Below are 27,167 nucleotides of genomic sequence, written 5' to 3'. Positions count from 1 at the left end.
TTTCACCTTTCCACCCACGCTGAAAGGGCTGTTTTGGTGTTGAGCGATGCGTTTCTCAGGAGAACTTTTCTGTCTGAGCACATCTTAGGGTTTTCCTCATGGCTGCTCAGGGACTTCTGCTTCCCTTCTTTTAGAGACTAAAAGGGGTTTCACTTTTAAAGAGCTCGGTCGTATCATGAGAAATACTGAAGCCCTGTTCTACCACACGGCTCTCATAGGAGAAAGAGGCCGCAGACCCTGCTATTCATCTTCCAACCACTGTAGGTGGGTTGATGGGGGTGTAGGTCTCGGGAGACCTCTAGACAGAGAGGTCAGAAATGCCTTCTCTGAGATGGGGAGGTGAGGGGCTCGGACCGGATATAATCACGTTTCTCCCATCCCCGCAGGTCTCACAGTTCATCCCCATCTCTTCATTGCCTAGTTTGGACACCGAAGTTTCTTTCTGGGTCATGCTGAAGGCTTGGGGCAGTGGCTCACCATTCTCAGCGCAGCCAGTGCTGGGGTTTGGTCAGTATCTGAGATAAATGTTTATTAGAGTGCTTCCCTTCCGGCACCTCAAGGCCTTTCCGTCAGGGAATGAGACACATTCATCTTGTGCTGATTTAATTGCAGAAAGGAAGGCTGGATTTATATGCGATAAAGCCACTAACAGGGAAGATGGAGCCTCATATCTACAGCAAGCGGGCTTCATTAGGTTGAAAGCCTCGGTTTCCCTTAACACTGCTGGAAGTATAATGCAGTTTCCCTCTGAGTCCCCCAGAATGGGGCCTGGTTTACCGAGCTACAGTGACAGGCACAAAGAGCAGGCTGGAGCTAGCCGCGGCAGTTCACAGGATTTGCACGCTCGTCTTAGAAGTGGGCTTCATAAGGTCCATGCTGCGGCCGGAGGGTCTCCCCTGTCTCCCCTTCCATGACCACGTGATTTCCTCCTGCGCAGCCACCCCCCACCCCACCCCACCCCACCCCCGCCCCGCCCGGGCCCTTCCCTGCAAGTCAGCCTTAAGTCCCTGGCACAGCGCTCTGCGGATCTCACCCCATCTACCAGCCTCTCCGAAGCCGCCCCGTGTCTGAGCCCAGGTGGGCGTAGCGCCGGGCCCCTGGGGGAGAGGCCAGCGCCCCCGGCCCGCCTCTGCCCACCCCACGGGTGTGCCCCACGCCTGCCCGAGGCCCCGGGCTCCGGGACGGGCTGAGGTCAGCTGCTGCTGCCTGGGCTGCGAGCACCTCAAGAAGGACCTCACCCCCCACCCGCGGGCCGAGAGGGGCTCCGCCAGTCCCTCGGCCACTGGGCCGCCGAAACCCAGCATCCTTTTTTTCTTTCCAAAAAGAGTTTTTCACTGCAAAACAAAGTCAAGAGCAAACGAGTACCAAAGCACAGAAGCTGACAGGTCTAAGACCTTTGTCCTGGCCTTGTGCTTTCAGAATCAGTGCTTCCTACTGGACTGGTCTCTGAGGCCTGCTTCCTCAGATTGGGAGAGGAAATGCTTGTCCTACGTCCAGGTCACCAATTCCACCCATCTCTCAAGTTTCTCTTAGCGCATTTCTGAGATGTGCCCAGGAAAAGCCCTTTATCCAATTCATCAGTAATCATATGATAGCAGAATTACAGGTTCCGTAAGTACATCAGATGTTATTTCAATCTAGGTTTTTAAAAGGGGTTCCTTCTCTCTACCCCCTCTGAACAAGAACTTCCGCATCTCATTTCATTTAGTGGGGTACTCTGGCACTTTAAGGTTCACTTTCTTCTACCCTTTGTATCAGCTGAAACCCCAACTGTTTCAGAAGATTTTCTTTGGTGTCAAGCCTTCCTCTAACTTCTTCTTATTATATTCCAATTGATTGGTCCCAATAATGGAGAAGACCCTAATGCTTGGAAGGGCTGGGGGCAGGAGGAGAAGGGGATGACAGAGGATGAGATGGCTGGATGGCATCACCAACTCGATGGACATGGGTGTAGGTAAACTCCGGGAGTTGTGACAGACAGGGAGGGCTGGCATGCTTCGATTCATGGGGTCGCAAAGTGTCAGATACAACTGAGCGACTGAACTGAACTGAATAATGGAAGAACCTCAAAGATGTCTGTGTCAGTTCTTACTTCATTCCTATAAATAATCAAACTTATGGTCACAGGTGCTGGTTTCTATAAAAATCTCCTGGTCAATAATGTGTTTAGGCAGATTTTCCTCTATGTGGAAGGTCAGGGATATTTGAAATCCAAATCAAGATATTTCTCAGAGAGCTGTTCTGCATTTCCTTTAACACTTGAACCAATGCCTGAGGCCCCATTTTCCACACTGAAGAGTAAGCTAAAATAAGTCTGGACCTCAAAACTATTTAGGCTTAGACAAAGGGCTTCCCTGCTGGTTCCGTGGTAAAGATTCTGCCTGCAATGCAAAAGCTGCAGGAGACATGGATTTGATCCCTCAGTTGGGAAGATGCCCTGGAGGAGGGCATGGCAACCCACTCCAGGATTCTTGGCTGGAGAGTCCCCTGGACAGAGGAGCCTGGTGAGATAGAGTCCATGGGGTCACAGAGTCCGACGTGACTGAAGCGACTTAGCACACACACAGCAGGATATTTAAAAAAACTATTTTTCATGCATGTACTATCTGTCTATAGAAAGAGTTCCATCAAACCAATAAGAGAAAGTCAAACATATTAGAAATGGGGTCAAAAGTTATGCGCAGACAATTCACAAAATGCCTCTTTGTTAATAGAAAAGATGGAAAATGATCAACTTCTAAGAAATGTGCAAATTGAAGTTATTTTGATATATATTTTAAAAAATCTATCAGACTGGTAAAGATCCAAAAAGTATACAGAATACGGGGAAACCGGTACTCATACAGTACCAATGGAATTGCAGATTGACACCTTTGGAAGACGAGTTATCAATACCTAACAATCACATATCATTTGATTCAGCAATGCACCTTCTAAAAGTTTAACCCACAGAAATATATAATGTTACTGCTGCAGAAGTGTATATAGCATCAAAATGTGGACAAATACAGATGTCTGTGGCATTCAGATCCCGTCTTAAGGCAAACGGCCCGCTGGTGTGCCTTCCACCTCCATGGGTACCAGTGTGGTGCCGGGTTGTTGCCCGTGTTTACCAGCCCTGTAGAAGTATTCGTTGTTGACCGCCCCCACACTGGAGATCTGTGGGGTTGTTGCCCGTGTTTACCAGCCCTGTAGAAGTATTCGTTGTTGACCGCCCCCACACTGGAGATCTGCGGGGTTGTTGCCCGTGTTTACCAGCCCTGTAGAAGTATTCGTTGTTGACCGCTCCCACACTGGAGATCTGTCGGGTTGTTGCCCGTGTTTACCAGCCCTGTAGAAGTATTCGTTGTTGACCGCTCCCACACTGGAGATCTGTCGGGTTGTTGCCCGTGTTTACCAGCCCTGTAGAAGTATTCGTTGTTGACCGCTCCCACACTGGAGATCTGCGGGGTTGTTGCACGTATTTACCAGTCCTGTAGAAGTATTCGTTGTTGACCGCTCCCACACTGGAGATCTGCGGGGTTGTTGCCCGTGTTTACCAGCCCTGTAGAAGTATTCGTTGTTGACCGCCCCCACACTGGAGATCTGCGGGGTTGTTGCACGTATTTACCAGTCCTGTAGAAGTATTCGTTGTTGACCGCTCCCACACTGGAGATCTGCGGGGTTGTTGCCCGTGTTTACCAGCCCTGTAGAAGTATTCGTTGTTGACCGCTCCCACACTGGAGATCTGTCGGGTTGTTGCCTGTATTTACCAGCCCTGTAGAAGTATTCGTTGTTGACCGCCCCCACACTGGAGATCTGCGGGGTTGTTGCACGTATTTACCAGTCCTGTAGAAGTATTCGTTGTTGACCGCTCCCACACTGGAGATCTGCGGGGTTGTTGCCTGTATTTACCAGCCCTGTAGAAGTATTCGTTGTTGACCGCTCCCACACTGGAGATCTGCGGGGTTGTTGCCCGTGTTTACCAGCCCTGTAGAAGTATTCGTTGTTGACCGCCCCCACACTGGAGATCTGTGGGGTTGTTGCCCGTGTTTACCAGCCCTGTAGAAGTATTCGTTGTTGACCGCCCCCACACTGGAGATCTGCGGGGTTGTTGCCCGTGTTTACCAGCCCTGTAGAAGTATTCGTTGTTGACCGCTCCCACACTGGAGATCTGTCAGGTTGTTGCCCGTGTTTACCAGCCCTGTAGAAGTATTCGTTGTTGACCGCTCCCACACTGGAGATCTGTCGGGTTGTTGCCCGTGTTTACCAGCCCTGTAGAAGTATTCGTTGTTGACCGCTCCCACACTGGAGATCTGCGGGGTTGTTGCCCGTGTTTACCAGCCCTGTAGAAGTATTCGTTGTTGACTGCTCCCACACTGGAGATCTGCGGGGTTGTTGCACGTATTTACCAGTCCTGTAGAAGTATTCGTTGTTGACCGCTCCCACACTGGAGATCTGCGGGGTTGTTGCCCGTATTTACCAGCCCTGTAGAAGTATTCGTTGTTGACCGCTCCCACACTGGAGATCTGCGGGGTTGTTGCACGTATTTACCAGTCCTGTAGAAGTATTCGTTGTTGACCGCTCCCACACTGGAGATCTGCGGGGTTGTTGCCCGTGTTTACCAGCCCTGTAGAAGTATTCGTTGTTGACCGCTCCCACACTGGAGATCTGCGGGGTTGTTGCACGTATTTACCAGTCCTGTAGAAGTATTCGTTGTTGACCGCTCCCACACTGGAGATCTGCGGGGTTGTTGCCCGTATTTACCAGCCCTGTAGAAGTATTCGTTGTTGACCGCCCCCACACTGGAGATCTGCGGGGTTGTTGCACGTATTTACCAGTCCTGTAGAAGTATTCGTTGTTGACCGCTCCCACACTGGAGATCTGCGGGGTTGTTGCCTGTATTTACCAGCCCTGTAGAAGTATTCGTTGTTGACCGCTCCCACACTGGAGATCTGCGGGGTTGTTGCCCGTGTTTACCAGCCCTGTAGAAGTATTCGTTGTTGACCGCCCCCACACTGGAGATCTGTGGGGTTGTTGCCCGTGTTTACCAGCCCTGTAGAAGTATTCGTTGTTGACCGCCCCCACACTGGAGATCTGCGGGGTTGTTGCCCGTGTTTACCAGCCCTGTAGAAGTATTCGTTGTTGACCGCTCCCACACTGGAGATCTGTCAGGTTGTTGCCCGTATTTACCAGCCCTGTAGAAGTATTCGTTGTTGACCGCCCCCACACTGGAGATCTGTCGGGTTGTTGCCCGTATTTACCAGCCCTGTAGAAGTATTCGTTGTTGACCGCTCCCACACTGGAGATCTGCGGGGTTGTTGCCCGTGTTTACCAGCCCTGTAGAAGTATTCGTTGTTGACTGCTCCCACACTGGAGATCTGCGGGGTTGTTGCACGTATTTACCAGTCCTGTAGAAGTATTCGTTGTTGACCGCTCCCACACTGGAGATCTGCGGGGTTGTTGCCCGTATTTACCAGCCCTGTAGAAGTATTCGTTGTTGACCGCTCCCACACTGGAGATCTGCGGGGTTGTTGCACGTATTTACCAGTCCTGTAGAAGTATTCGTTGTTGACCGCTCCCACACTGGAGATCTGCGGGGTTGTTGCCCGTGTTTACCAGCCCTGTAGAAGTATTCGTTGTTGACCGCTCCCACACTGGAGATCTGCGGGGTTGTTGCACGTATTTACCAGTCCTGTAGAAGTATTCGTTGTTGACCGCTCCCACACTGGAGATCTGCGGGGTTGTTGCCCGTATTTACCAGCCCTGTAGAAGTATTCGTTGTTGACCGCTCCCACACTGGAGATCTGCGGGGTTGTTGCACGTATTTACCAGTCCTGTAGAAGTATTCGTTGTTGACCGCTCCCACACTGGAGATCACGAGCAGGGACAGTGATGTCAGCAGTTTGTCTGCTCTGTCAGTGGGACGCTCACCCCACCCTCAGTGCAGCAGAGTTGAACCCACTGTTTTCCTGAAAAGTCTCCCATGTACCCCAGCTTGCCACTTTTCTCGCCTAACTCCTGGTTCTTCTGCTCTTAGCCTGCACATCTGTTCTTCCAGATAATGTTCCCTGACCTCTTCCTTGAACATGCTGGGTTGGGTTTCCTTCCCATTTGCTCCCAAGAACCCCCTCATTAAGGGATTCCCACATGGTCTGGTGGATAAAAATCCACCTGCAATGCAGGAAATTTGGTTTTGATCCCTGTGATGGGAAGCTACCCTGGAGGAAAGCATGGCAACCCACTCCAGTGTTCTTGCCTGGAGAGTCCCATGGACAGAGGAGCCTGGTGGTTACAGTCCAGGGTCGCGAAGCGTTGGCCGTGACTCAGCAACTGAGCGTGGAAGCATCCCTTACTCACCCTCATGGTGATCTGCATCCTTCTGGGCTACAGTAACCTGCTGACCTGTCTGTCTCCCCCAGGACTCTAAGTTCATCAGGGACAGAGACAGGGTCTCTCACTCACTCTCCGTTCTGCCCTTCGCCTCTGTCCTGGAGCTTGCCTTGAGGCTTGCCCTAAGTAAACGTTCGTTCAGTGAAGGGATGGGGCATCTTGTCCCTGAATGTGTATATGTGTTCCTCGCTCAGTCGTGTCTGCCTCTTTGCGACCCCGTGGACCTCAGCCGGCCAGGCTCCTCTGTCCATGAGATTCTCCAGGTAAGAATACTGGAGTGGGCAGCCCTTTCCTTCACCAGGGGTTCTTCCGAACCCAGGGATTGAACCTGCAGGCAGATTCTTTACCCTCTGTGCCACCAGGGAAGCCCATTGAGGGTCAGCCCTAAACCAGGATAATAAAACCATTTTCTCAACTCTCATTTATTTTCGGAGAGCGAGGAGAATAGGTGGGAAGAGGCTGAATTTCTCAAAAAATAAACCATGCAAAGCCATTATTATGTGAGTTTACCAGAAGGTAACTTTAAGTATGTCTTTCTTTTTTGTTTTAAAAGTATCGCCATATATCTTGATTCAGGCACTCGCACTCCTCTGATTCTAGGGTGAAGAATGTTGACAGTGACTTTGGTGTACACTCTTCCCCTCATTCCCAGGGTACCCTAGACAGGTAACCAGGAGCACTGTCTCTGAGCTGATAGTTTGAGTATCATTCTCACCATTTTTGTATCCATTCTTTTCAAACAAATGTACCATTAATTTGAAGCATGATATTTTGGGGGAGTTAAGTAAATCTATGGGAGAGCACTTAAGATTAATGTTTAGAATTATCGTTAGAGGACTTATTTTCCTCCAACCAAAGCTTATGCATCAGCAGACCAACTGCAGATCATGACAGGGCAGGGAGCCAGTTACTCAGGCTTCCAAACTTCAGTGCTGATAATAATATTTGAATTTTATGTTTATACACACACGCACCCTTCCCAGTTTGGCTGCTGTTCCCTAAAAACCTGCTGATGTACGCCTGACCAATGACTGTAGGCATGGCCAGAAAAACAGAGGGACCTGGGCAGGTGAACGTTATAGTACCCAGAGTGAATGAACACTTGTAAGCCCCTTCTGACGTCTCCCTTTAAAATCAAAGCAGATGTATTAGGGAGAGGAAGAACACTTTGTGGATGAGTCCTTTGCTCTGCTGAGAATATTCCTCAGAACAGGAGTTAGTTCAAAGCCTTGCCTTTGGTGCTGCAATTTCAGAATGGGATTTCCTTACCCCTCATGTCTTTGAAATTTGTGTTCCTTAGAAGGGAATTTTTTAAACTAACCGAATTGTCCTTTCTTGGTTGACATGTCTTTACAATGGAAATGCAGTGGAAAAGATTAGGGATGTCTTTATTAATATCATATAATCAGAGCTAGCTTTCTTTCAACCATCTTTACAGCGGTCCCTTGGTATCCGTGGGGGACTGGTTCCACGACCGCCTGTGATAGCAGAATCTGAAAGCTCTCTGGTCCCTTGTATAACACAGCACACTGTTTGCTGACGACCTGGGCACATCATCCTGTGTGCCTTCAGTCATCTTTAGATTGTTTATAATACCTAACAGTGCGAATGCTATGTAAAGAGCTGTAAATGCAACTCAAATGCTTTGTAAGCAGTTGCTTTTGTTTCGTTGTTGTTGTTGAGTTGCTAAGTCCGGTCTGACTCTTTGAGGCCTCATGGACTGTAGCCTGCCAGGCTCCTCTGTCCGTGGGATTTCCCAGGCAGGAGCACTGGGTTGGGTTGCCTCCCCTCCCCCGGGGGTGTTCCTAAGCCAGGGATCCAGCCGTGACTCCTGCGGTGACAGGCAGGATCCAGCCGTGTCTCCTGCGGTGACAGGCAGGATCCAGCCGTGTCTCCTGCGGTGACAGGCAGGATCCAGCCGTGTCTCCTGCGGTGACAGGCAGGATCCCGCCGTGACTCCTGCGGTGACAGGCAGGATCCCGCCGTGACTCCTGCGGTGACAGGCAGGATCCAGCCGTGACTCCTGCGGTGACAGGCAGGATCCCGCCGTGACTCCTGCGGTGACAGGCAGGATCCCGCCGTGACTCCTGCGGTGACAGGCAGGATCCAGCCGTGTCTCCTGCGGTGACAGGCAGGATCCCGCCGTGTCTCCTGCGGTGACAGGCAGGATCCCGCCGTGACTCCTGCGGTGACAGGCAGGATCCCGCCGTGACTCCTGCGGTGACAGGCAGGATCCAGCCGTGTCTCCTGCGGTGACAGGCAGGATCCAGCCGTGTCTCCTGCGGTGACAGGCGGGATCCAGCCGTGACTCCTGCGGTGACAGGCGGGATCCAGCCGTGACTCCTGCGGTGACAGGCGGGATCCCGCCGTGACTCCTGCGGTGACAGGCGGGATCCCGCCGTGACTCCTGCGGTGACAGGCGGGATCCAGCCGTGACTCCTGCGGTGACAGGCGGGATCCAGCCGTGACTCCTGCGGTGACAGGCGGGATCCCGCCGTGTCTCCTGCGGTGACAGGCGGGATCCCGCCGTGACTCCTGCGGTGACAGGCGGGATCCCGCCGTGACTCCTGCGGTGACAGGCGGGATCCAGCCGTGTCTCCTGCGGTGACAGGCAGGATCCCGCCGTGTCTGCTGCGGTGACAGGCAGGATCCCGCCGTGTCTGCTGCGGTGACAGGCAGGATCCCGCCGTGACTCCTGCGGTGACAGGCAGGATCCCGCCGTGACTCCTGCTTTGACAGGCGGGATCCCGCCGTGACTCCTGCTTTGACAGGCAGGATCCCGCCGTGTCTCCTGCGGTGACAGGCAGGATCCCGCCGTGTCTCCTGCGGTGACAGGCAGGTTCTTTGCCGCTGACCCGCCTGGAAGCCCAAGTAGCTGCAGGCACACAGCACAGTCAAGTTCTGCTTCTTGGAACTTTCCAGAATCTTTTTAAAGGACTTTCAGTCCTTGGTCTGTTAATTCCAAAGATACGGAGCCCGAAGACATGGGGGTCACTGCGCTCTTTCCCCGGCTTTACTTTCCATCAGTTTCTGATGCCGACTTTAGCTACCGCCAGAGGGTGAGTGCAGAAGACAGGACCGCCTCTCTCCTCTGCTTGCACCCCTCCCTCAGGAGGCGGGCGCAGGCATCCTCTGGACCGCTGCAGGACTGTCCCTTCTTTCCCCGCTCCCCCTGCAGGAATCTGTATGTTCCCTAGAAGCTGAATCCGTGTTTTACAACAGGCAGTGGGATGGCTGAAACTTGGAGGAGAGCCCATCGTGAGTTGAAAAGGATTCCCAGCTGCGTTTTCGCTCGTCCCGGATCCCAGCTGCAGCAGCGCACAAGGGACTCCATTTCCCAGGCCCTGTGTGTATATGTGTGCGTCCACGTCGGTGCAGGAGCGCGCAGGCTCTGAAGCAGCTGGGAAGCCCTGAACTTTAGAGGCCAGTTGATTTTCTTTGTGACACAGACCTGAGGAGCTACAGGTGTAAAGGTAAATGCATCATACTTCTCTGTTTATTAAATTAGGAAGATTCTCAGCATGATTTCAAGCATTATGGGCATCAAAAGAAAGCAAAAGCATGGGTTTTCATGTCAAAGCAGGTCAGGGCATAAAGGCATGGAAGCAAGAAGATAACTCAAGATAGGCTGAGGAGTGTCAGCGTACATTGTAAAAAGGGCAATGAGGCTGAAAGTAGAGTCAAAGTTAGTGTTTAAAGGGACTCCTCCCTGGTCTGGAATAAGACAGAGGAAGCTTGCCTTTCCTCCTTATGGGAGAACTTATTCTCATAAATATACATGGAATTCCCTCTCAAGACTGCACATGAGTGGCACTAGTGGTAAAGAGCCCACCTGCCACTGCAGGAGACGCAAGAAAAGTGTGTTCGATCCCTAGTTCAGGAAGTTCCCTGGAGGAGGAAGTGGCATCCCACTCCAGTGTTCTTGCCTGGAGAATCCAATGGACAGAGGAGCCTGGTGGGCTACAGTCCACAGGGTCACAGAGTCAGACACGACTGGAGCAACTCAGCACACACGCAAGGGAGAGAGAATTACAATGAAATGAAAAGGAGGGTTTGAAAGTCGGTGCAGAGAGAAGGCAATGCTCTTCTAAACAAATAGGAAAATTAAAATTTGGGATATCCCTCACTTTTCCCTGGATTAACAGCTAATGAGGCTCAAGAGAGTGGCCTGAAGACAAAGTCAGAGGCACAGGAGTGCTGCGTCCTGGTTTCTCAGACCAGACTTACGTGGCGACCAATCGAGCCCATCATTGACCGCTTTGGTAACAAAGCACAATCGGTCAAAATACAGGCATCAGCTCCAGCATCCCCCCATCAAACAGGAGGCCGTCTGCGTCCTGACCTGTGGTCCTCACCACCGGCGCAGATGGCAGCCCATGTCGGGTTTCTGAGTGCCTGACCGAATGACCTCAGCTTCCTGTCCTGAGCTTTGAACACTGATCTCCCTCAGACCCCAGGCTCAATTTCTGCTCTTTCTGTTTCCTGTCTCACCAGAGTCCTTGTTATCTGTCCCTGTAGGAGCTTGTCAAACGTGGTCCTCTGTTTGATTCCTCACCTTCCTCCTTGAAAATCCCAGTTCATGCAAGAAGTCTGAACATTGAAAGAGCAAACAACAGACTCAGCAAACAACGGGTGAAAATCAGAACAGGGGCTAAAATGACCACATGTCTAAATGTCCTCAAAAACCCTGGGCAGGATGGAGAAGGAGGAAGACAGTCTGGGAAAGACGCTGCTGTGCCTGGAAAGACAGCCAAGGGTTCAGTCTTGATTGCCTGCAGTTTTCTCTGCACTCATTATGCTCATTCACAAGCCTAGTATTATTTTGATGTCATTATTCTGCGGATGGCCTTGTTTTTATTTTTTTAGAATACAAGAAAGGGACAAAAAGAATCTCTTTACAAGCCTGTCAGGCACCCTGTTCTCTTTTCAGAGGAAGGGAGTGGTTGAATTTATATCCGCAGAGCCATTCATGACCCACGATTTCCCTAGAGCCAGAAAAGCAGGGTCCAGGGGCTGACTTGCAGGCCTCACTACCAACAGTGGGGTCGAATCTGGGGTCTGGTTCCTGAGTCCATGTTGGGCCACAACTCCTTGGCAGCAAGTTTATGATGAAAGGAAAACACGCAGCTGACTAGGATTTAAGAGATTTGCTCAAGGTCAAAAGGGACACCTTCACGTGGCAAGCTTCCCGTGAAAGGCCCAGGGCACCCGCAGAATCAAAGCTATTTGTTAAGGCGTATCAGGCAGCCAAGAGCTTCCATTAAGCCCTGTTTGTAGAGAATTTAGGGAATTAAAATGAAATAGAAGGCATGGCCCCTTCCTTTTAGGAGTTTGAAGTCTAATGGAAGGAATAAAATACACAGGCCAGAAAATGGGACAGCTACAAATGAAAATAGATAGGAACATTTGCAGAATTGCAGCAGAAACATGCAAAGACGGTCACTGTTAATTGGACACGTACAGATATATACAGTTGAGCTAAAACAGCCGGCGAGTATCTGGGGGAAAAAAACAGAAGCCTGTGTAACATTGACGGTGTAAGTAAGGTTTTTAGAAAGAGATTTCAGCCTCAGGTCAGACCACTCGATGACCCACCACCGCACCTCCAGACTTCACCTCCCTGCTGTCAATCCTGTGTTGAGACTGACTGGGCCTTAGGCTGAAAAGGCAAGCAGGAGGCGAGCCAGATGCTTTGGATGGCGTGGGGAAGTGTGTGAGAATCTGTTGATGATTATCAGGATAGACAAGGACAGCTCCCTGAAAACCTGGACACGTGTCCCCATGCCTGTTGATGAGACATAGAAATGAGTTAGTCAGACTAGAGAGGCCACACTGTGGATTCTGTCCAGGCGGTGATATTACTTTAATCTAAGGTGCAGAACCAAGAATAGCTCTAAGGAGTCTTGGCAACATTTGCCTGGGGATGCGCCTCTCTGCTGTATTCTTACACCCCATCCCTGGTCAACAGACACACTCAGCTCTTCCGGAGTGGAAGATGGAGGAAGTCAGGACCAGACATAAAGGATCCACCAGTCCACAGACCAGTAAGAAAGGCCCTCTGCCCATCCCACCCTCTTCCTGCCTTGGACGGGGCGGCAGGCCCCGGCTACAGAGACGCGGCCGCCCGTTCAGGATCAGGGGTGTGACAGAGCGGCTGCCCTGATAAGGCATGCTCACAGGCCACAGGGAGCGCAGCTCAACAAACAGATTTTTGATTGCCTTTTCTGACATATTGCCCCAGACCTTTCTGTACCGTTTGCACAACAGCCTGGCATTCAGTGGGCAAACATAGCTGATGATGCTAAAATCGTTCCACTTTCTGTGTTAGAATTTCATCCTAAATGTGATGCTTCATTCAGTACGCAACCCCCGGGTATAAGCGTTGGAAGAGAAGGCAGAAGGCCCACAGTTCCTCAGGTCTCCCTTCTCCCCAGGCCCCACCGTGAAGTGACATTTTTGTCCTAAACTCCGCGAGAAAATGACATGAAGTGTCCTGTGAACCCTCTCCAGCACGCTTCCATTTCCACAAACCCTGCCTGATAAACTTTCACTGGCTTGTATCAGAGTAGGAAAGAATTCTCATTGTGGCCAAAGGTGTGTGTTAAGTGGTTGCTAAAAGTGGTCTCCAGTTTACCTTGAAATAAAAGCCCCAAAGTGACCGCAGGGAAGGGGTTCCTCCTCTCCCATTGCCTGTTTATACAGAATTAATTCTTTCAAACTACAAGCACAGAGCAAAGCAATATCACACTGAGAAAAGTGTGCTGAAAGAATTAGACGCACATTCCTAGGAAGTTGCACCTATCAATACTCTGTTTTATAAATTGTTAGTTTAAAAATTACTTTTGTGCTTTCTTTCATGATATTTGCATTTCAGAAAGCAACATTAATCTTTTCTTCACTTGGGGTATCATAGGGTAAAGAGCTTATCCTAGCAATGGATGAATATTTTGCAATTCCTGCTTTTGCAAAAGTGAAACACTGCAGTAACATCAGGAATAAAGAATTGCAAACAATAGTGGCAGAAGTCCTAGAGACCTTCACTGGAGGGTCGGGATGGCCGCAAAGCCCCCTTGGGATCAGTGGCAGCGTTCACCCCGCCGTGTAGGCAGAGCTTTGACCCCCCAGCGCAGGCTCTGCCCCACCATGCAGAGAATGGTGTGTGCAGAGTGGGTGTCAGGAAGTAGCCCAGAATCTGTACGGTTTTCTTCACAATTAAAATTTCCTGCTAACAGTTTGTAAGTGGATTCACAAAAGGTTAATTCTACAGAGAGCAGGAGGGAACTAGCTGTTAAAAACAGGACAATCACAATTTACCACAGGAACATTTGTGGACATAAAATTTTGGCCCAAGGTACATATATTGAGTTGTGGATTATAGCCTGTAGTATAACTGTGGCCATCTACAATTAATTGAAAGGAAGTCATTTTCTAATTAGGATTGTCATCCATCTACAGCCTGGGGTTAAAAAGTAGGAAAGGGAAAAAGAAAAGACAAGAAAAAACCCTCTGCACACCAATTTCATGAACTTGTCCATTTTTAATGCTTAGCCAGGTTAGAGTAGTTCTAAAAGCTGAGATCTGCAGCCTAAAAATGTGAGTATGGAATTGATTCCCTTTTGTAAAATTAGATTATTGATTCTCTAAACATCTGGTTATCTCTGGGATTGAGTCTTATTACATGATTCCAAGAAAAGATGAAAATCAAGAAGTGCTGAATTTCACTCCATGATTTTTTTTTTCAAGTACCTAAATATGGAGCCTTTATCCTTTGGAGCCCGATCTCCTCTTCCTCCTTTGAGAAGAGGCAGAGGGTGAGTAGAAGGAACACTGGCCTTTGTGTCAGAAGGTGGAGGGCTCACATCCACCCCCAACTGTCTCTGGACCTTGGACAAATCACTTAATTCCTCTCAGCCTCGGTCTCCACACCCATAGAAAAGGGATAAGCCTGTCACAGAGACGACCCTGGGGGTCCTAATGAAGGTAAATGACGCAGCACAAGCAGGGCTGACGGGGGGGGGGGGGGGGGCAGCCCCCTTGGTCGACGGCTCCAGCCCGAAGCTCTGCGCTGCTGCACCCCTGAGGAGTGATAACGGGGGAGGCAGCAATGGGACAAGGCGGCCGCTGTCCGCTGCTCTGTGGCTTAGGCGCCTTTACCTTCCCTTTTTCCTGCTTGTGTGTATTTAAGAGGTACAACATCTTACTCCTCGGAAGAAAAATTATCAGCAACCTAGCCGGCATATTAAGAAGCAGAGACATCACTTTGCCAACAAAGGTCCATCTAGTCAAGGCATTTGTTTGTTCAGTCATCGTGTATGGGTGTGAGAGTTGGACCCTAAAGAAAGCTGAGTGCCGAAGAATTGATGCTTTTGAACTGTGGTGTTGGAGAAGACTCTTGAGAGTTCCTTGGACTGCAAGGAGATCCAACCAGTCCATCCTAAATTCTTGAATATTCATTGGAAGGACTGATGCTGAAGCTGAAACTCCAATACTCTGGCCACCTGATGCGAAGAGCTGACTCATTAGAAAGACCCTGATGCTGGGAAAGATTGAAGGCAGGAGGAGAAGGGGACGACAGAGGATGAGATGATTGGATGGCATCACTGACTGATGGACATGAATTTGAGTAAACTCTGGGAGTTGGTGATGGACAGGGAGGCCTGGTGTGCTGCAGTCTGTGGGGTCGTGAAGAGTCAGACACGACTGAGTGACTGAACTGAACTGGAGCTGGTTGCACTAATGGTTAAGAACCTACTTGCCAATGCGGAAGGCACAGGAGACTGGGGTTTGACCCCTGGGTCAGGAAGATCCCCTGGAAAAGGAAATGGCAACCCACTCCATTATTCTTGTCTGGAGAATCCCATGGACAGAGGAGGCGGGTGGGCTCCAGTCTTCAGGGTCACAGAGAGTCGGACGTGACTGAAGCAACTCAGCACAGTGGAGCTGGAAGCCTGGTCAGTGCATTGACAGCAGCTAGATGAGGGATGCCAGAAACACTTGACAAAAAGGGCTGTGAAAAGGAGATGAATACTACGTAGAAAACATTAAATATTCCCCAAAGGGGCTTGGATGTAGCTGCAATTGAGCCTCCCAATAAGCTTTTAGTTCAGAAGGAAAGAAAAATAGGTATGAAGGACCCTCAGCAATGGTCCTGAACACAGCAGGTTACTCACTGCCTACTTGGCATCAGGGTGCCTGCAGGCGGGCTCTGACAGGCAAGGCCCTCTTCCTTGTCTTCTCTCCTTGCCTTTCTTAGCCCCTCCGTCTGTCCATCCATTCCCCAGGTACCAGAGCACCTACCTCGAGACATGCACTGTTGGCCCTGGGACTTCTGGGGTGGGCAGGACGGGCACGCTGCTGCTCACGTGGAGATCACGAAACTCTGGGGGCCACTGCTGCTTACCAGTGACGCAGGCAGGCACCGTGAGCTCTGGCAGGACAGGGCAGGGCAGGGTGAGGTGCACGCCACCAGCGGGAGAGTCTCAGGCAGGCACCGTGAGCTCTGGCAGGGCAGGGCGATGTGCACGCCACCAGTGGGAGAGTCTCAGGCAGGCACCGTGAGCTCTGGCAGGGCAGGGCAGGACAGGGTGATGTGCACGCCACCAACCAGCGGGAGAGTTGCAGGCAGGCACCGTGGGGTCTGGCAGGGCAGGGCAGGGTGATGTGCACGCTACCAGCGGGAGAGTCACAGGCAGGCACCGTGAGCTCTGGCAGGGCAGGGCAGGGCAGGGCGATGTGCACGCCACCAGCGGGAGAGTCTCAGGCAGGCACCGTGAGCTCTGGCAGGGCAGGGCAGGGCAGGGCGATGTGCACGCCACCAGCGGGAGAGTCGCAGGCAGGCACCGTGGGGTCTGGCAGGGCAGGGCAGGGCGATGTGCATGCCACCAGCGGGAGAGTCAAAGGCAGGCACCGTGAGCTCTGGCAGGGCAGGGCGATGTGCACGCCACCAGCGGGAGAGTCGCAGGCAGGCCTGGGGCCAGCGGGAGTCCACAGGAGTGAGTGGCGCCAGATTCGAGACTCAGAGGGAAAGGGAGAGTTGGCTAAACAAAGGTGAGTGCCAACAGGACCTCAGAAGCTCTGTTGCGAAAGTAATCTGGCTAGCTCTTTTCTGTAAGCCCTATGGCAGTGGCCTCAGAGCCTGAATCGATTTACACTTGCTGTAGGTTAGGTAAGACTATACATTATTAAATCATGCCCTGGAAGCATTAGGGGGTTCCCCAGAGGTCTCGGGGCTCAGTGAAGGGAGGTGGGGGATGGAGGTGCAGGACCCGTGCCTTTTGAGGCAAGGAAGCTGAGCGGGGGACTCCCTGACCTCCTCTCCCTGATTTGACCAGCCCAGCCCTGCCTTTATGCTTTATGCAGTGGGAAATGCAGGTATGTATTTTCAGGGCATTTAAAAATAACGTTTGAACAGCTCTGGGATAGAATATGGATTTATTGTGCTGTCCTTAGTCACTCGGTCATGTCCAACTCTCTGTGGCCCCATGGACTGCAGCCTGCCAGGCTCCCCTGTCCATGGGATTCTCCAGGCAAGGATACTGGAGTGGGTTGCCATGCCTCTTCCAGGGGATCTTCCCGACCCAGGGATTGGACCCAGGTCTCCCACATTGCAGGCAGATTCTTTACCAGCTCAGCCACCAGGGAAGCCCAAGAATACTGGGGTGGGCAGCCTGTCCCTTCTCCAGGGGATCTTCCTGACTCAGGAATGGAACCGGGGTCTCCTGCATTGCAGGCTGGTTCTTTCCCTGCTGAGCCGCCAGGGAAGCCCAGTAAGCCATGGGTTTGTTAGAGTTTCTTAATGTTACTGGTTTGGAACATTTCTTCATATTTGTGTGGCAGTCACTTCAGTTGTGTCTGACTCTTTATGACCTCATGGACTGTAGCCCCAGGCTTCTCTGTCCGTGAAATTCTCCAGGCAGGAATACTGGAGTGCACTGTTCTTTAGTCAGTGGATAATGAGGAACTATACGATTTTTAAGTAAGGAGAAGAATTCTAATGGGGTAGTAAAAAAAAAAAAGTTAGTTTGACAGCAGATTTTAAGATGGAAGAAGGCAGTATGAAATTAAGGGCAGGGAGATTAATTAAGAGACTACTTGGATAGTCCAAATAAGGGTGCTGAACTCTGGCAGTGGCAAATGGGCATGGGTGTGTGGGGTACGTGAGAGACCTGGGAAGATCAGGGGCATGTAACGTGAGGACTGATTAGATACGGAGAGTGAGGGACAGCTGGGAGTTACCGGAATAGTGATGCTAACTTAGACAGAGACTTTGGGAAAGGAGCTGGCTTGAGCGGAGTTCAATTCGGAGCATCCTGAGCTTTAAGTGACAGAGCATTTGGGAATAAAATATGAAATCAGGTAGGTAATATATGTCCTTGGGTGAAAGAGGGGCTAGGAGAAGAAATAAAGACTTGGGAGTTAACAGCTTGGAAGTGGTGGTTGACCCCTTGGCAGTGAGCTAGGTCTCTGAGGGGAGATACAGAAAGAAAAGGGCAGAGGGCTGAGCAGAGCAGTGCGGGAGAGCAGCTGTGTTTCCAGGATGAAGGAAGGAGGCCGCGGGAACGGGGGGAGGCAGAGACCCCAGAAGGAAAAAGCGGACTGGAATGAGAGCGTCTCCAGGTGGTCACAGGATGCCAGGACGTGTAGGCTGAAGACAGAGGCCGCCCAGTCTGTCCCTCGGTGGGGAGAGCAGGGCTCCATGCAGCCTGCAGTTGACCGTCCCCAAGACCCTCTGCTCCTTAGTCACTCTCCCTGGAATCCCGCAGAAGCCTTGCAGACAGGGGTCTTTTCTGTCTTGCTCACTGCTGAGTCCCCAGCACTGTGCAAGGGCGTCTGTGTAAGGTCTGCATAGCTTGTTAGCTGCTCAAAGCACACCTGTTCAAAGACCCTCCACAGTTTGAAAACTGAGCTGCTCTTTCCTGCTTTCCCCTGTGATGTTTTCTCCTTAGTACTCAGTACCTTACAGTTTACTAGATACCAACTGTAAAATCAGGCAAATCACAATAACCGTGGCAATTGTCCATAGTAGTTCATTGTTTACACCCAGTTTCACTAACATTGCTATTGGTTATCATCACTGTGGACTTACTCTGTAGAACATAAGAAGAAGAAAATAAATAATGACTTCACTTTCCTTTTTTAAAGTCAAAGACTATGATTCTAGGCTTCTCTGGAATGTCTCTCTATGCCTTGCTTTTTACGAAGGTCTCACTGAATTTAAGTGAAAGTGGAATCTTTGGTATAGGAAAAAAAACCTTGATAGCACAAAAATTCTGAGGCCTAACTAAGGAAATTTACACCTCCTACCCTCCCTTCAGGATCCCCCACTTAGAGTCAAGTTATATAAAAACCACTACTCTCCTACAGGACTTAAAAAGTTAGGGTGATCAGACATCTCCTTGGTCAGCCACATTTATCAAGCACATGCTATGTGTGTGCACAGAAATCGTGAGGAATATGAACAGGGGGCCCCTGAGTCCTAGGAGAGCTTTGTAATCCGGCTGCGAGCAGCAGAAGATAAGGCATAGAGACCTTCAATTAGGGCTTCTGGAGCCAAGACAAAAGCCAGAAAAGAATGAGGATTTATGTCATATTCCTGGATTCTTTGGGCTAGAGACATATGGGTCACTAGGAAACAATATGGATTTGAACACACAGCCCTGTGGATCAGAGTTGGACAGCGATTGGACCGTATTAGCTCTTCTGGAGAATGAACCCTGGTGTGGGCATCAGGGAAACTGAAACCTGAGCCCAAGAAAAAGCAGTGTTAGTTCTTGTATTGAAAACTCCTGGTCTTGGTCCTGTGCGCATGTGGGGCAAGGATTTTGGTTGGTATTTTACAATGAAGAAGAATGTAGTTGTCGTCTGGAACACTGTCTCTTTGAGGTTTTCCAGGAGTCACCTGGGAGCTTTTCTACCCTCAGATTTTGGTAAACTTTGCTCAAATCCCTATGCTGACAACTGGAGGTTACTGCGGACTCAGCACAATTGCTGTTAATTTCCAGGCTTGTTTTTATTCTCTGTCTCCTCTCCTGCATCCATTTTACAATGTATTAATAGGTCCTCATCAAGCCAAAGGTCTAACTCAGGTGCAATACCCCCAACCCCTTATCAGCGTTCATAAGACATAGAATCACATAGAGTTCATCACAAGTTTTTGTAGCTTTATTGAATATTTGTTGTGACAAGGGGCCGTGGCCAATGACATCTACCTGTTTACTGAGCACCTACTATGTTTTATAGATACAGCAGCGAATAAGACAGTTTGGCTTTCTGGGGTTTCCAATCCGATGAGTGAGATAGATGAGATGATAAACTCCATGGAGGCTGTGGCCGCCTGCCACCTCTGGTTCCCTAGCCGTTCCACCCACCTCTTCCACTTAGGCCACTCTGCGATGCTCTGCAACCCCCTGACACCTGTGCTCTGACATGTGACATCCGTGGCCTCTCGGTTTGCTCTGTCTTTCGGGATCCTCCAGCCTTGGGACCTTGGCGGGAATAATGTCTCCACCTTGTTACACAGGATTCCTCAGTGCTGAGGAACTAGGACATGGCAGACCTCCCACTGGAAGTCTAGGGTGATGGAGAGGACAACGGGGTCAATATGGAAATTGGTGTCAGCCAGCTCTGGGGTCAAATCTCTCTTGCTCTTGCTTGTTGTGTAGCCTTGACCATGTTCCTTCATCTTCCTGTGCCTTCATCTTCCTCATCTGAAAAATGGAACCATCAGGATCATCCTTTTAATGTGAGGGTAAAATTCAAATGTGACAACAAAGTTTCCAGCTCAGTAAAGACTGAGGGCAGGAGGAGAAGGGGATGACAGAGGATGAGAGGGTTGGATGGCATCACCGACTCGATGGAGATGAGTTTGAGTAAACTCCAGGAGTTGGTGATGGATGGGGAAGCCTGGCGTGCTGTGGTCCATGGGGTCACGAAGAATTGGACACGACTGAGTGGCTGAACTAACTGAATAGATGCACAAACATGACGGGTTCATTTCCTTCAGGTTCTGGAGAGATTCTGCGGTATATAATCACACCTCGGCCCAGACCCAAGAGAGGCACTTGGGCTAATGTGAGAGCAAGGAGGGTAGCACTTTCTGCCCATCAGGGCGGGGTGGGGGTGGGCAACACAGAGATTCGTAGGTCACCCCAGGACCCTCTGATGAACGGCAGGCTGACCCCTTCGTGTGGTGAATTAGGTGAGACACTTAGACGCGAATGCCTCCTTCCCGCAGACCTCGGGGCTGAGGCAGGAACTCTCACGCCCGCTCCAGCAGGGCGGGCTGTCGGTGGACCCGGGGCAGGAGGGCGGTCATCCGTGGGCCCCTGGGTGCGGCTGTGGCAAGGACGGCAGAGGATGCTGGGGAGACCTCAACGCCGCGCGGACCGTGGGGCCGGGTATCTCGTGGGCTTAGGGCCAGGTCAGGAAGTGCCCCCGAGGACAGAGGAGGCCCGGCGTGGCTGGCCTGGCGGAACGGGACAGCTTCGGGAGGAGGGAGCCCCTGCCTCTCAGGGGACCCAGGGGCTGCAAAGCTGAGATGCTCAGACCCGCCAGCGGCTCTGAACGGTCCTGGAGCCCAGGGTCCCCACTCACGGCCGCTGGTCTAGCGGCACCGAGCAAGCGCCCAGGTTGGAGGCAGGCCAGGCGTTTAAGTACTTCTCGGGATTCTTCTGGCTTGGGGCAGGCCGGGCGTTTAAATACTTCTCAGGCTTCTTCTGGCTTGGGGCAGGCCGGGCGTTTAAATACTTCTCGGGATTCTTCTGGCTTGGGGCAGGCCGGGCGTTTAAATACTTCTCGGCATTCTTCTGGCTTGGGGCAGGCCCAGAGGGCCTTCAGTCCTAACTGCTGTGCGCCGGTTCATGGACCACACCTGAGCAGCAGGGTCGGAGACTGACCGCCCAGCAGACACATCAGTCTTCTCGATGGCATTCCATTTAATGGCTGTCCGACCTCCACTCGATCACCTTCTGTGAAAGGAATCCCTTCCCCTCTGATGAGGCGCATTCAAACTTTATCCCTCCTGGTGAACAGCGTATGTCAGTGTGATTCCTAAGTCCCGCTATGGGTATTTCTAGACTACTCTATCCATCGGCAACTCTGCCAGTAAATCCTTTCTTATGTTTTCCTACCATGTGTCATTTTAAAGGCTGTAACACTAACTGTAGGTTTTCTGGTAGAAAATATGGAAAATATAGATCCATAAAGAGGAAAAATTCATAATAGAGCTAACACCAGCAACTAGAGACACGAGCTTTTGAAATATCAGTGTTTCCTCGGGCTGCTTCCTCGCCACACTTTGAAACCTGACTCTTGAGTGTCTCTCCCTCAGAGTCTCCGAGGGCGAGGCTCGGTGGCATCTCTCTGTCCTCTGACTGCTTCCGGCAACGGGCGGCGGCTCTGCTTCGCCCCGGGCTCCGAGGCCCGCCCTTCTCAACGACTCCGCAGCCCCCTCTCTGGACTGGAGCAGACTTTGGCAGAGATGAGGGGAAAACCACTCAGGCCCTCTGGGTGAGCTGGTGCGGCTGGTACTCACTGAGTTGGGGGCTATTTTTCAAGTCACCAGAACGGCTTTACAATGAGCCATTCTAGTTCCTTGACTTGATACAGCTTGTCACCAATAAACAAAGATTTTAAGGACTCTGTGACCACAAAACAGAATATTTTTCACTTGGCAAAGTCAACTGGCTCTCAGCCAGTCATGTCCTCACCCCATCCAGCGTCATTAGTCTCCTGATCAGCTGGCGTGGGTTCCTGAATTATAACACCGAGAACCAGACCCTGTCTCCATCATTTCTTACTAAATCTGCAGAGTTGGACAGATTACTTTGCCCCTCTATGCCTCAATTTCCTCATTTTAAATGAGGACAGTAGTACTATTGCTGCCATTCCATAGAGTTCCTATGTGGATTAAATGTGTTAATCCACACTACGTTTTTAAGATGGTGTGTGACTCATGAAAAAACTCGATAGATGATATCCATTTTGCACACACACAGCCACAAGTCATTTTAATGAGCAAGATAAGTTGAGACAAGGAGATAAGCTTGGTACTAACACTTATTTCTGTATTTTAACCTTGAGAAAGACTTGGCTAAGAAAAAGAGTCGCAAAGTGCCTGGAGCCGAGGCCTGTCCCAGCATACCACACAGGGACAAGGGGTCTGCTGCGCCTGGGGAGCCGCGGCAGAGACTGTCAGCGGCGGCCCTGCGCCCGCTACGAAGAGGCCGTGCTCTGAGCTTTGCACGCACGGCTGGGACGGGACAGGTGCTCAGTAAATGCTGTGAGGTGAGGACCTGTCACCTCGCCGCTCACTGTTACCAGCCCTGCCCAGTGGGCAGGCTGAGAGATAGCCCAGGACACAGGTGGGAAAGCTGGGAAATTGCTAATGTGTTTTGGTTAGGACAGGGGGGTCTCCCTAGGACAGAGCATTGAGGATCCCACGTCACTCGCTCCGCAGGTTGCTGAAACCTCTGGTCGTGCGTCGCAGGCCCTGGGCGCTGTGCTGAATCCTCAGGGAGTCCCTGGCTCCCTCTGGGCGATCCGTGCCTCACTGCGGGCATGGCTGGGTTTCTGAAGAGTCCCTCAAACAGGACCCTGATTTTCAGAAAAAGATAGTTTTCAACCCTATGCACCGAACTTCTATAAGAGGGTTACTTAGGCACTAGAGACAATCTGGCTCATTACTAAATAAATTCATTTTTATGTTTTCTAACCCAGACTTTAACTAGCTTACCCTATACACTGATCTTGAAACTTATAGCCCTTTTTCCCTCTTTGTGTATCCCTTTATTTACTTTTTAACAGTTGAGATATATTGATCTATAACATTGTACTAGTTTCACCTATAAATCAAAGTCATTTCATATTTTTATACATTACAAAATGATCACTCAGCTGGTAAAGAATCCACCTGGAATGCAAGAAACCCCGGTTTGATTCCTGGGTTGGGAGATCCCCTGGAGAGGGGACAGGCTACCCACTCCAGGATTCTGGCCTGGAGAATTCCATGGACGGAGGAGTCTGACAGGCTATAGTCCATGGGGTTGCAAAGAATCAGATGTGACTGAGCAACTTTCACACACACACATACATTGCAAAATGATCACACAACAAGTCTACTTAATATTCATCACCTTACAGTTACTCTTATAATATAGATGATTAATACATAAATTTCCCAGAAGTGAACTTATATAGATTAAACTGTAGTTTTTCTTTTTTTATTCAGTTCAGAATGCTTCCTAATTTTCCTTTTGATTTCTTCCTTGGCCCATAAGTTATTTGGAACTGTTTTTACTTAATTTCCAAACTTTGGGACAAATTTCCAGAAATATTCTGTCACATTTTGTATAAGTGGAGCATTTTTCACTTTACTGGGACTTGTTTTATGAACCAGAATATGGTCTACAGGTCCTGAATATGTCTTCTGGCATTTTACAAAGGTCAGTAGGTCAAGGTGGTTCACACTGGTTTTAAACATTTTGAACACTTGCTGAACTTCGTCATCTTGCTCCCAGTGACTGGGAGATGGAGGTTGAAATGGCCACCAGGACTGTGGCTGTTCTGTTCCGTGCTGAGATTCTGTCACGTCTGCCCCATGTATTTTGATGCTCTGTAATTAGGTTCTTTCATGTTTAGATGCTTATGTCATCCGAATAAACTGAACTCTTTATAATTACAAAATGAGTTTGGTAGTATTCCAAGTAGTATTTTGCTGCTCTAAAATCCACCTCAGTTGATAGTAATATAGTAGTATAGTTCAGTTCAGTTCAGTTCAGTCGCTCAGTCGTGTCCGACTCTTTTCGACCCCGTGAACTGCAGCACGCCAGGCCTCCCTGTCCATCACCAGCTCCCAGAGTCCACCCAAACCCATGTCCATTGAGTCAGTGATGCCACCCAACCATCTCATCCTCTGTCGTCCCCTTCTCCTCCTGCCCTCAATCTTTCCCAGCATCAGGGTCTTTTCAAGTGAGTCAGCTCTTCCCATCAGGTGGCCAAAGTATTGGAGCAAAAGTTGTATAGTAGACGGTTGTAACTCCAACTTTTCTTTGTACAGCTTTAATCTTGGTGTATCTTTTTCTGTCCTTTTAAGTTTAACTCATGCATGTCTTTATATTTTAGGTAAGTCTCCTGTGAGGCAACACTTATTTAAGTTCAACAAGCTTTGCCTTTTAATTGGAGCATTGAATGTGATTGTTGACATGGCTAGGTTCATGAGAATCATCTTGTAATTTTGTGTTCCATTCTTACCATCTCTGCTTGTTCTCTTTTTTCTTTTTTGCCTTATGGTAGATTATTTACATTTCTTATGATTTCAGTTTATCTCCTTAGTTACATTGTTAGCTATAACTCTATTTTGTTATTTCAGTGGCTGGCTTAGGGTTATAGCACCCATCTTTAATTTATCACAGGCTACTGTCAGCTGGCATTATTCCAGTTCATATACTGCATGAGAACCTTTAAGCAGCATGCTGCCATTCCTTCCTCTCTGGTCTCTGTGCTTTGGTTGGCACACATTTTATTTCTTGTATAAGCTACACAATATACTGTAATTATTTTTATTTAAATACTCACTTATCTTTTAAAGAAATGTAGATAATAAGGAAATAAATTATATATTTACCCACATAATTATCTTTTCTGGTATTCTTATTTCCTTTCTGCACATCTGTACTTCCATCCATTATTATTTGCTTTCTGCCTGAGCTTTAAATTTTCTTTCAGGGTATGTCTTCAGGTTAATATTATGCTTTTAGCTTTTGTATGTATAATAATAATAATATTTGCCTTTTTTTCACTGAGTATAGAATTCTATGTTGACTTTTTTTTTTTCCTTCAGTACTTTGCATATGTGGCCCCACAGTTTTCTCACTTGATTATTGCTAGTGAGGACTCTATTATCTTTATCTTTGTTCCACTCTACATAATGTACCTTCTTTCTCTGGCCACTTTTAATATTTTCTCATTATCATTGCTTTTGAGCAAATCAGTTATGATGTGTCCTGGTATCATTTTTTTCATGTTTCTTGTATCTGAGGTCCATTGAACTTCTTGGATCTATAATTTTCATTAAATTTAGAAAATTTCCAACCCTTATTTCCTCAAATATTTTTGTCCTTCCACCTTCACCTTCAAAGATTCCAATTACATGAGTATTAATCTGCTTGAAATTATTCCATAGCTCAATGATGCTCTGCTCATTAAAAAAAGAAAAATTATCCTTTTTCTCTGGGTTTCATTTTGGATAGTTTCTATGGTTAGATATTTGGATTCACTAATCTTTTCTTCTTCGATGTCGCATCTGCCAGTAACCCCAGCCAGTATATTTTCTAACTTACACATTGTAGTATAATCTCTAAAAATTTGATTTGGGTCTTTTTTGTATCTTAACTTTTGAACATATGGAAATCACCTGTTTTAATGTCCTCATCTGCTAATTCTAATATCTGTGCCAGTTTAGGTGGGTTGATTTTTCTCCTTATTATGGACAGTATATGGATAGTATTTTTCTGGGTTTTTTTTCTTTTTTTTTTATGCCTGGCAGTTTTGTATATATGCCAGATCTCATGAATTTTATTTTTTTGGGTGCTGGATATTTTGGTATACTTATAAGAATACTTGAGCTTTATTCTGGAATGTAGTTGTTTGACAATTGTTTGATCCTTTCTGATCTTGCTCCTAAGATTTAGTAGACAGTGTCCAATCTAGGGATATTTATTCCCCACTACTGAGGCAAGGCTTTCTTGTGTATTGTGTTTAGTTCTCTGTGAATTCTGAGGTTTTCCAATCTGGTAATAAGAACAGATACTATTTCCAGATCTACATGAGTGCCAGACTCTCTTACTTCAAATTTTTTGAATGGTGCTCTTCACTCAAATATTTCTGCACAAGCACGCTCTGCTCAAACCTCATCTGAGACAGACCCTCTCCACATCTCTGGACTTTCCACCTGTGCAGCTCACCCCGGGTGCATGCGCCTACGTCCACTGATTACCTTGGCGTCTCTGGACTCCCAGCTCCATCTCTTCAACCCCAGGGAGCCGCTGGCGTCTCGCCGGTCCCCTCCCTGTGCCATGGCCTGGAAACGCCCTCAAGGCAGTGAGCCGGGCTGCCCGTCTCTCAAGGGTCACTATCCTCAGGCACCGCACATCCAGAGTTCTTCGTCTATTCTTTCATATATTTTGTTCCTTTTCTGGTTGTTGAATGTGGAGAGTATCTCTGGTCCCTGTTGCTCTATTTTGGGTGAAAAGTGGAAGCCTCTACCATTTCTTTTTAAATCTACTCTGGTTATTTTTGTTTAATTGACAGGTTACATAGCCCTTCACCCTTGAGTACAGTCTGTGGAAAGTCTGAGATATGACCATTTGCATCTAGCTTTTGTATCAATCCCTGGGAGTTACTTTAGACATTAACAGTATGATTTGGCATGTGTATTATTTCCCTAAGGCCTTTGTTTCCTGACTGCACCACTTAGCTGATGCCCCTCTTCCCCTGGGTTCCCCCTCACATTTGTTACATATGTGTCAACTACACTAACTGTTTACAGCACCAGAGCTTTTAAGTTCGTACTGATTTTTTATCAGTTAAATAAGATATATGTGTATGAATTCATTTATTTGATTAAGTGTGTAATAGTTAATGTCCTTGTCTAATTGACAAAAACATCTGAATGGATTAGGAGACAAATATTTCTGTATTATATATAATATGACAATCAACATTGTAAATATAACCAAACTAATATTTATTGAGGGGCTTGTTATTGCCCAAGTACAGAAATGGTTTTTTTTTTCCCT

The 27,167-nt window shown here is 48.9% G+C and overlaps 1 long non-coding RNA gene across 4 annotated transcripts in view; it reads left to right on the top strand.

The window, feature by feature from the left end:
* The window catches only part of LOC110142795 (uncharacterized), a 99,772-nt gene that overhangs the window by 59,843 nt on the left and 12,762 nt on the right, over positions 1-27,167 (top strand). For 2 of the 4 annotated variants that reach the window (XR_011486034.1, XR_011486037.1), the window contains exon 3: positions 9,595-9,845. The exons of 1 other annotated variant lie outside the window; for it this stretch is intronic. This is a non-coding gene — a long non-coding RNA (uncharacterized lncRNA). Of the gene's footprint in view, positions 1-9,594; positions 9,846-14,411; positions 16,420-27,167 lie in introns of those variants that run through there. One more of the 4 variants, XR_011486036.1, reaches the window with a different exon arrangement.

The sequence above is a fragment of the Odocoileus virginianus genome, unplaced genomic scaffold (genome assembly GCF_023699985.2).
Source record: "Odocoileus virginianus isolate 20LAN1187 ecotype Illinois unplaced genomic scaffold, Ovbor_1.2 Unplaced_Scaffold_8, whole genome shotgun sequence".
Taxonomy (NCBI): Eukaryota; Metazoa; Chordata; class Mammalia; order Artiodactyla; family Cervidae; genus Odocoileus; species Odocoileus virginianus.
This window is presented reverse-complemented; position numbering and strand designations above follow the sequence as displayed.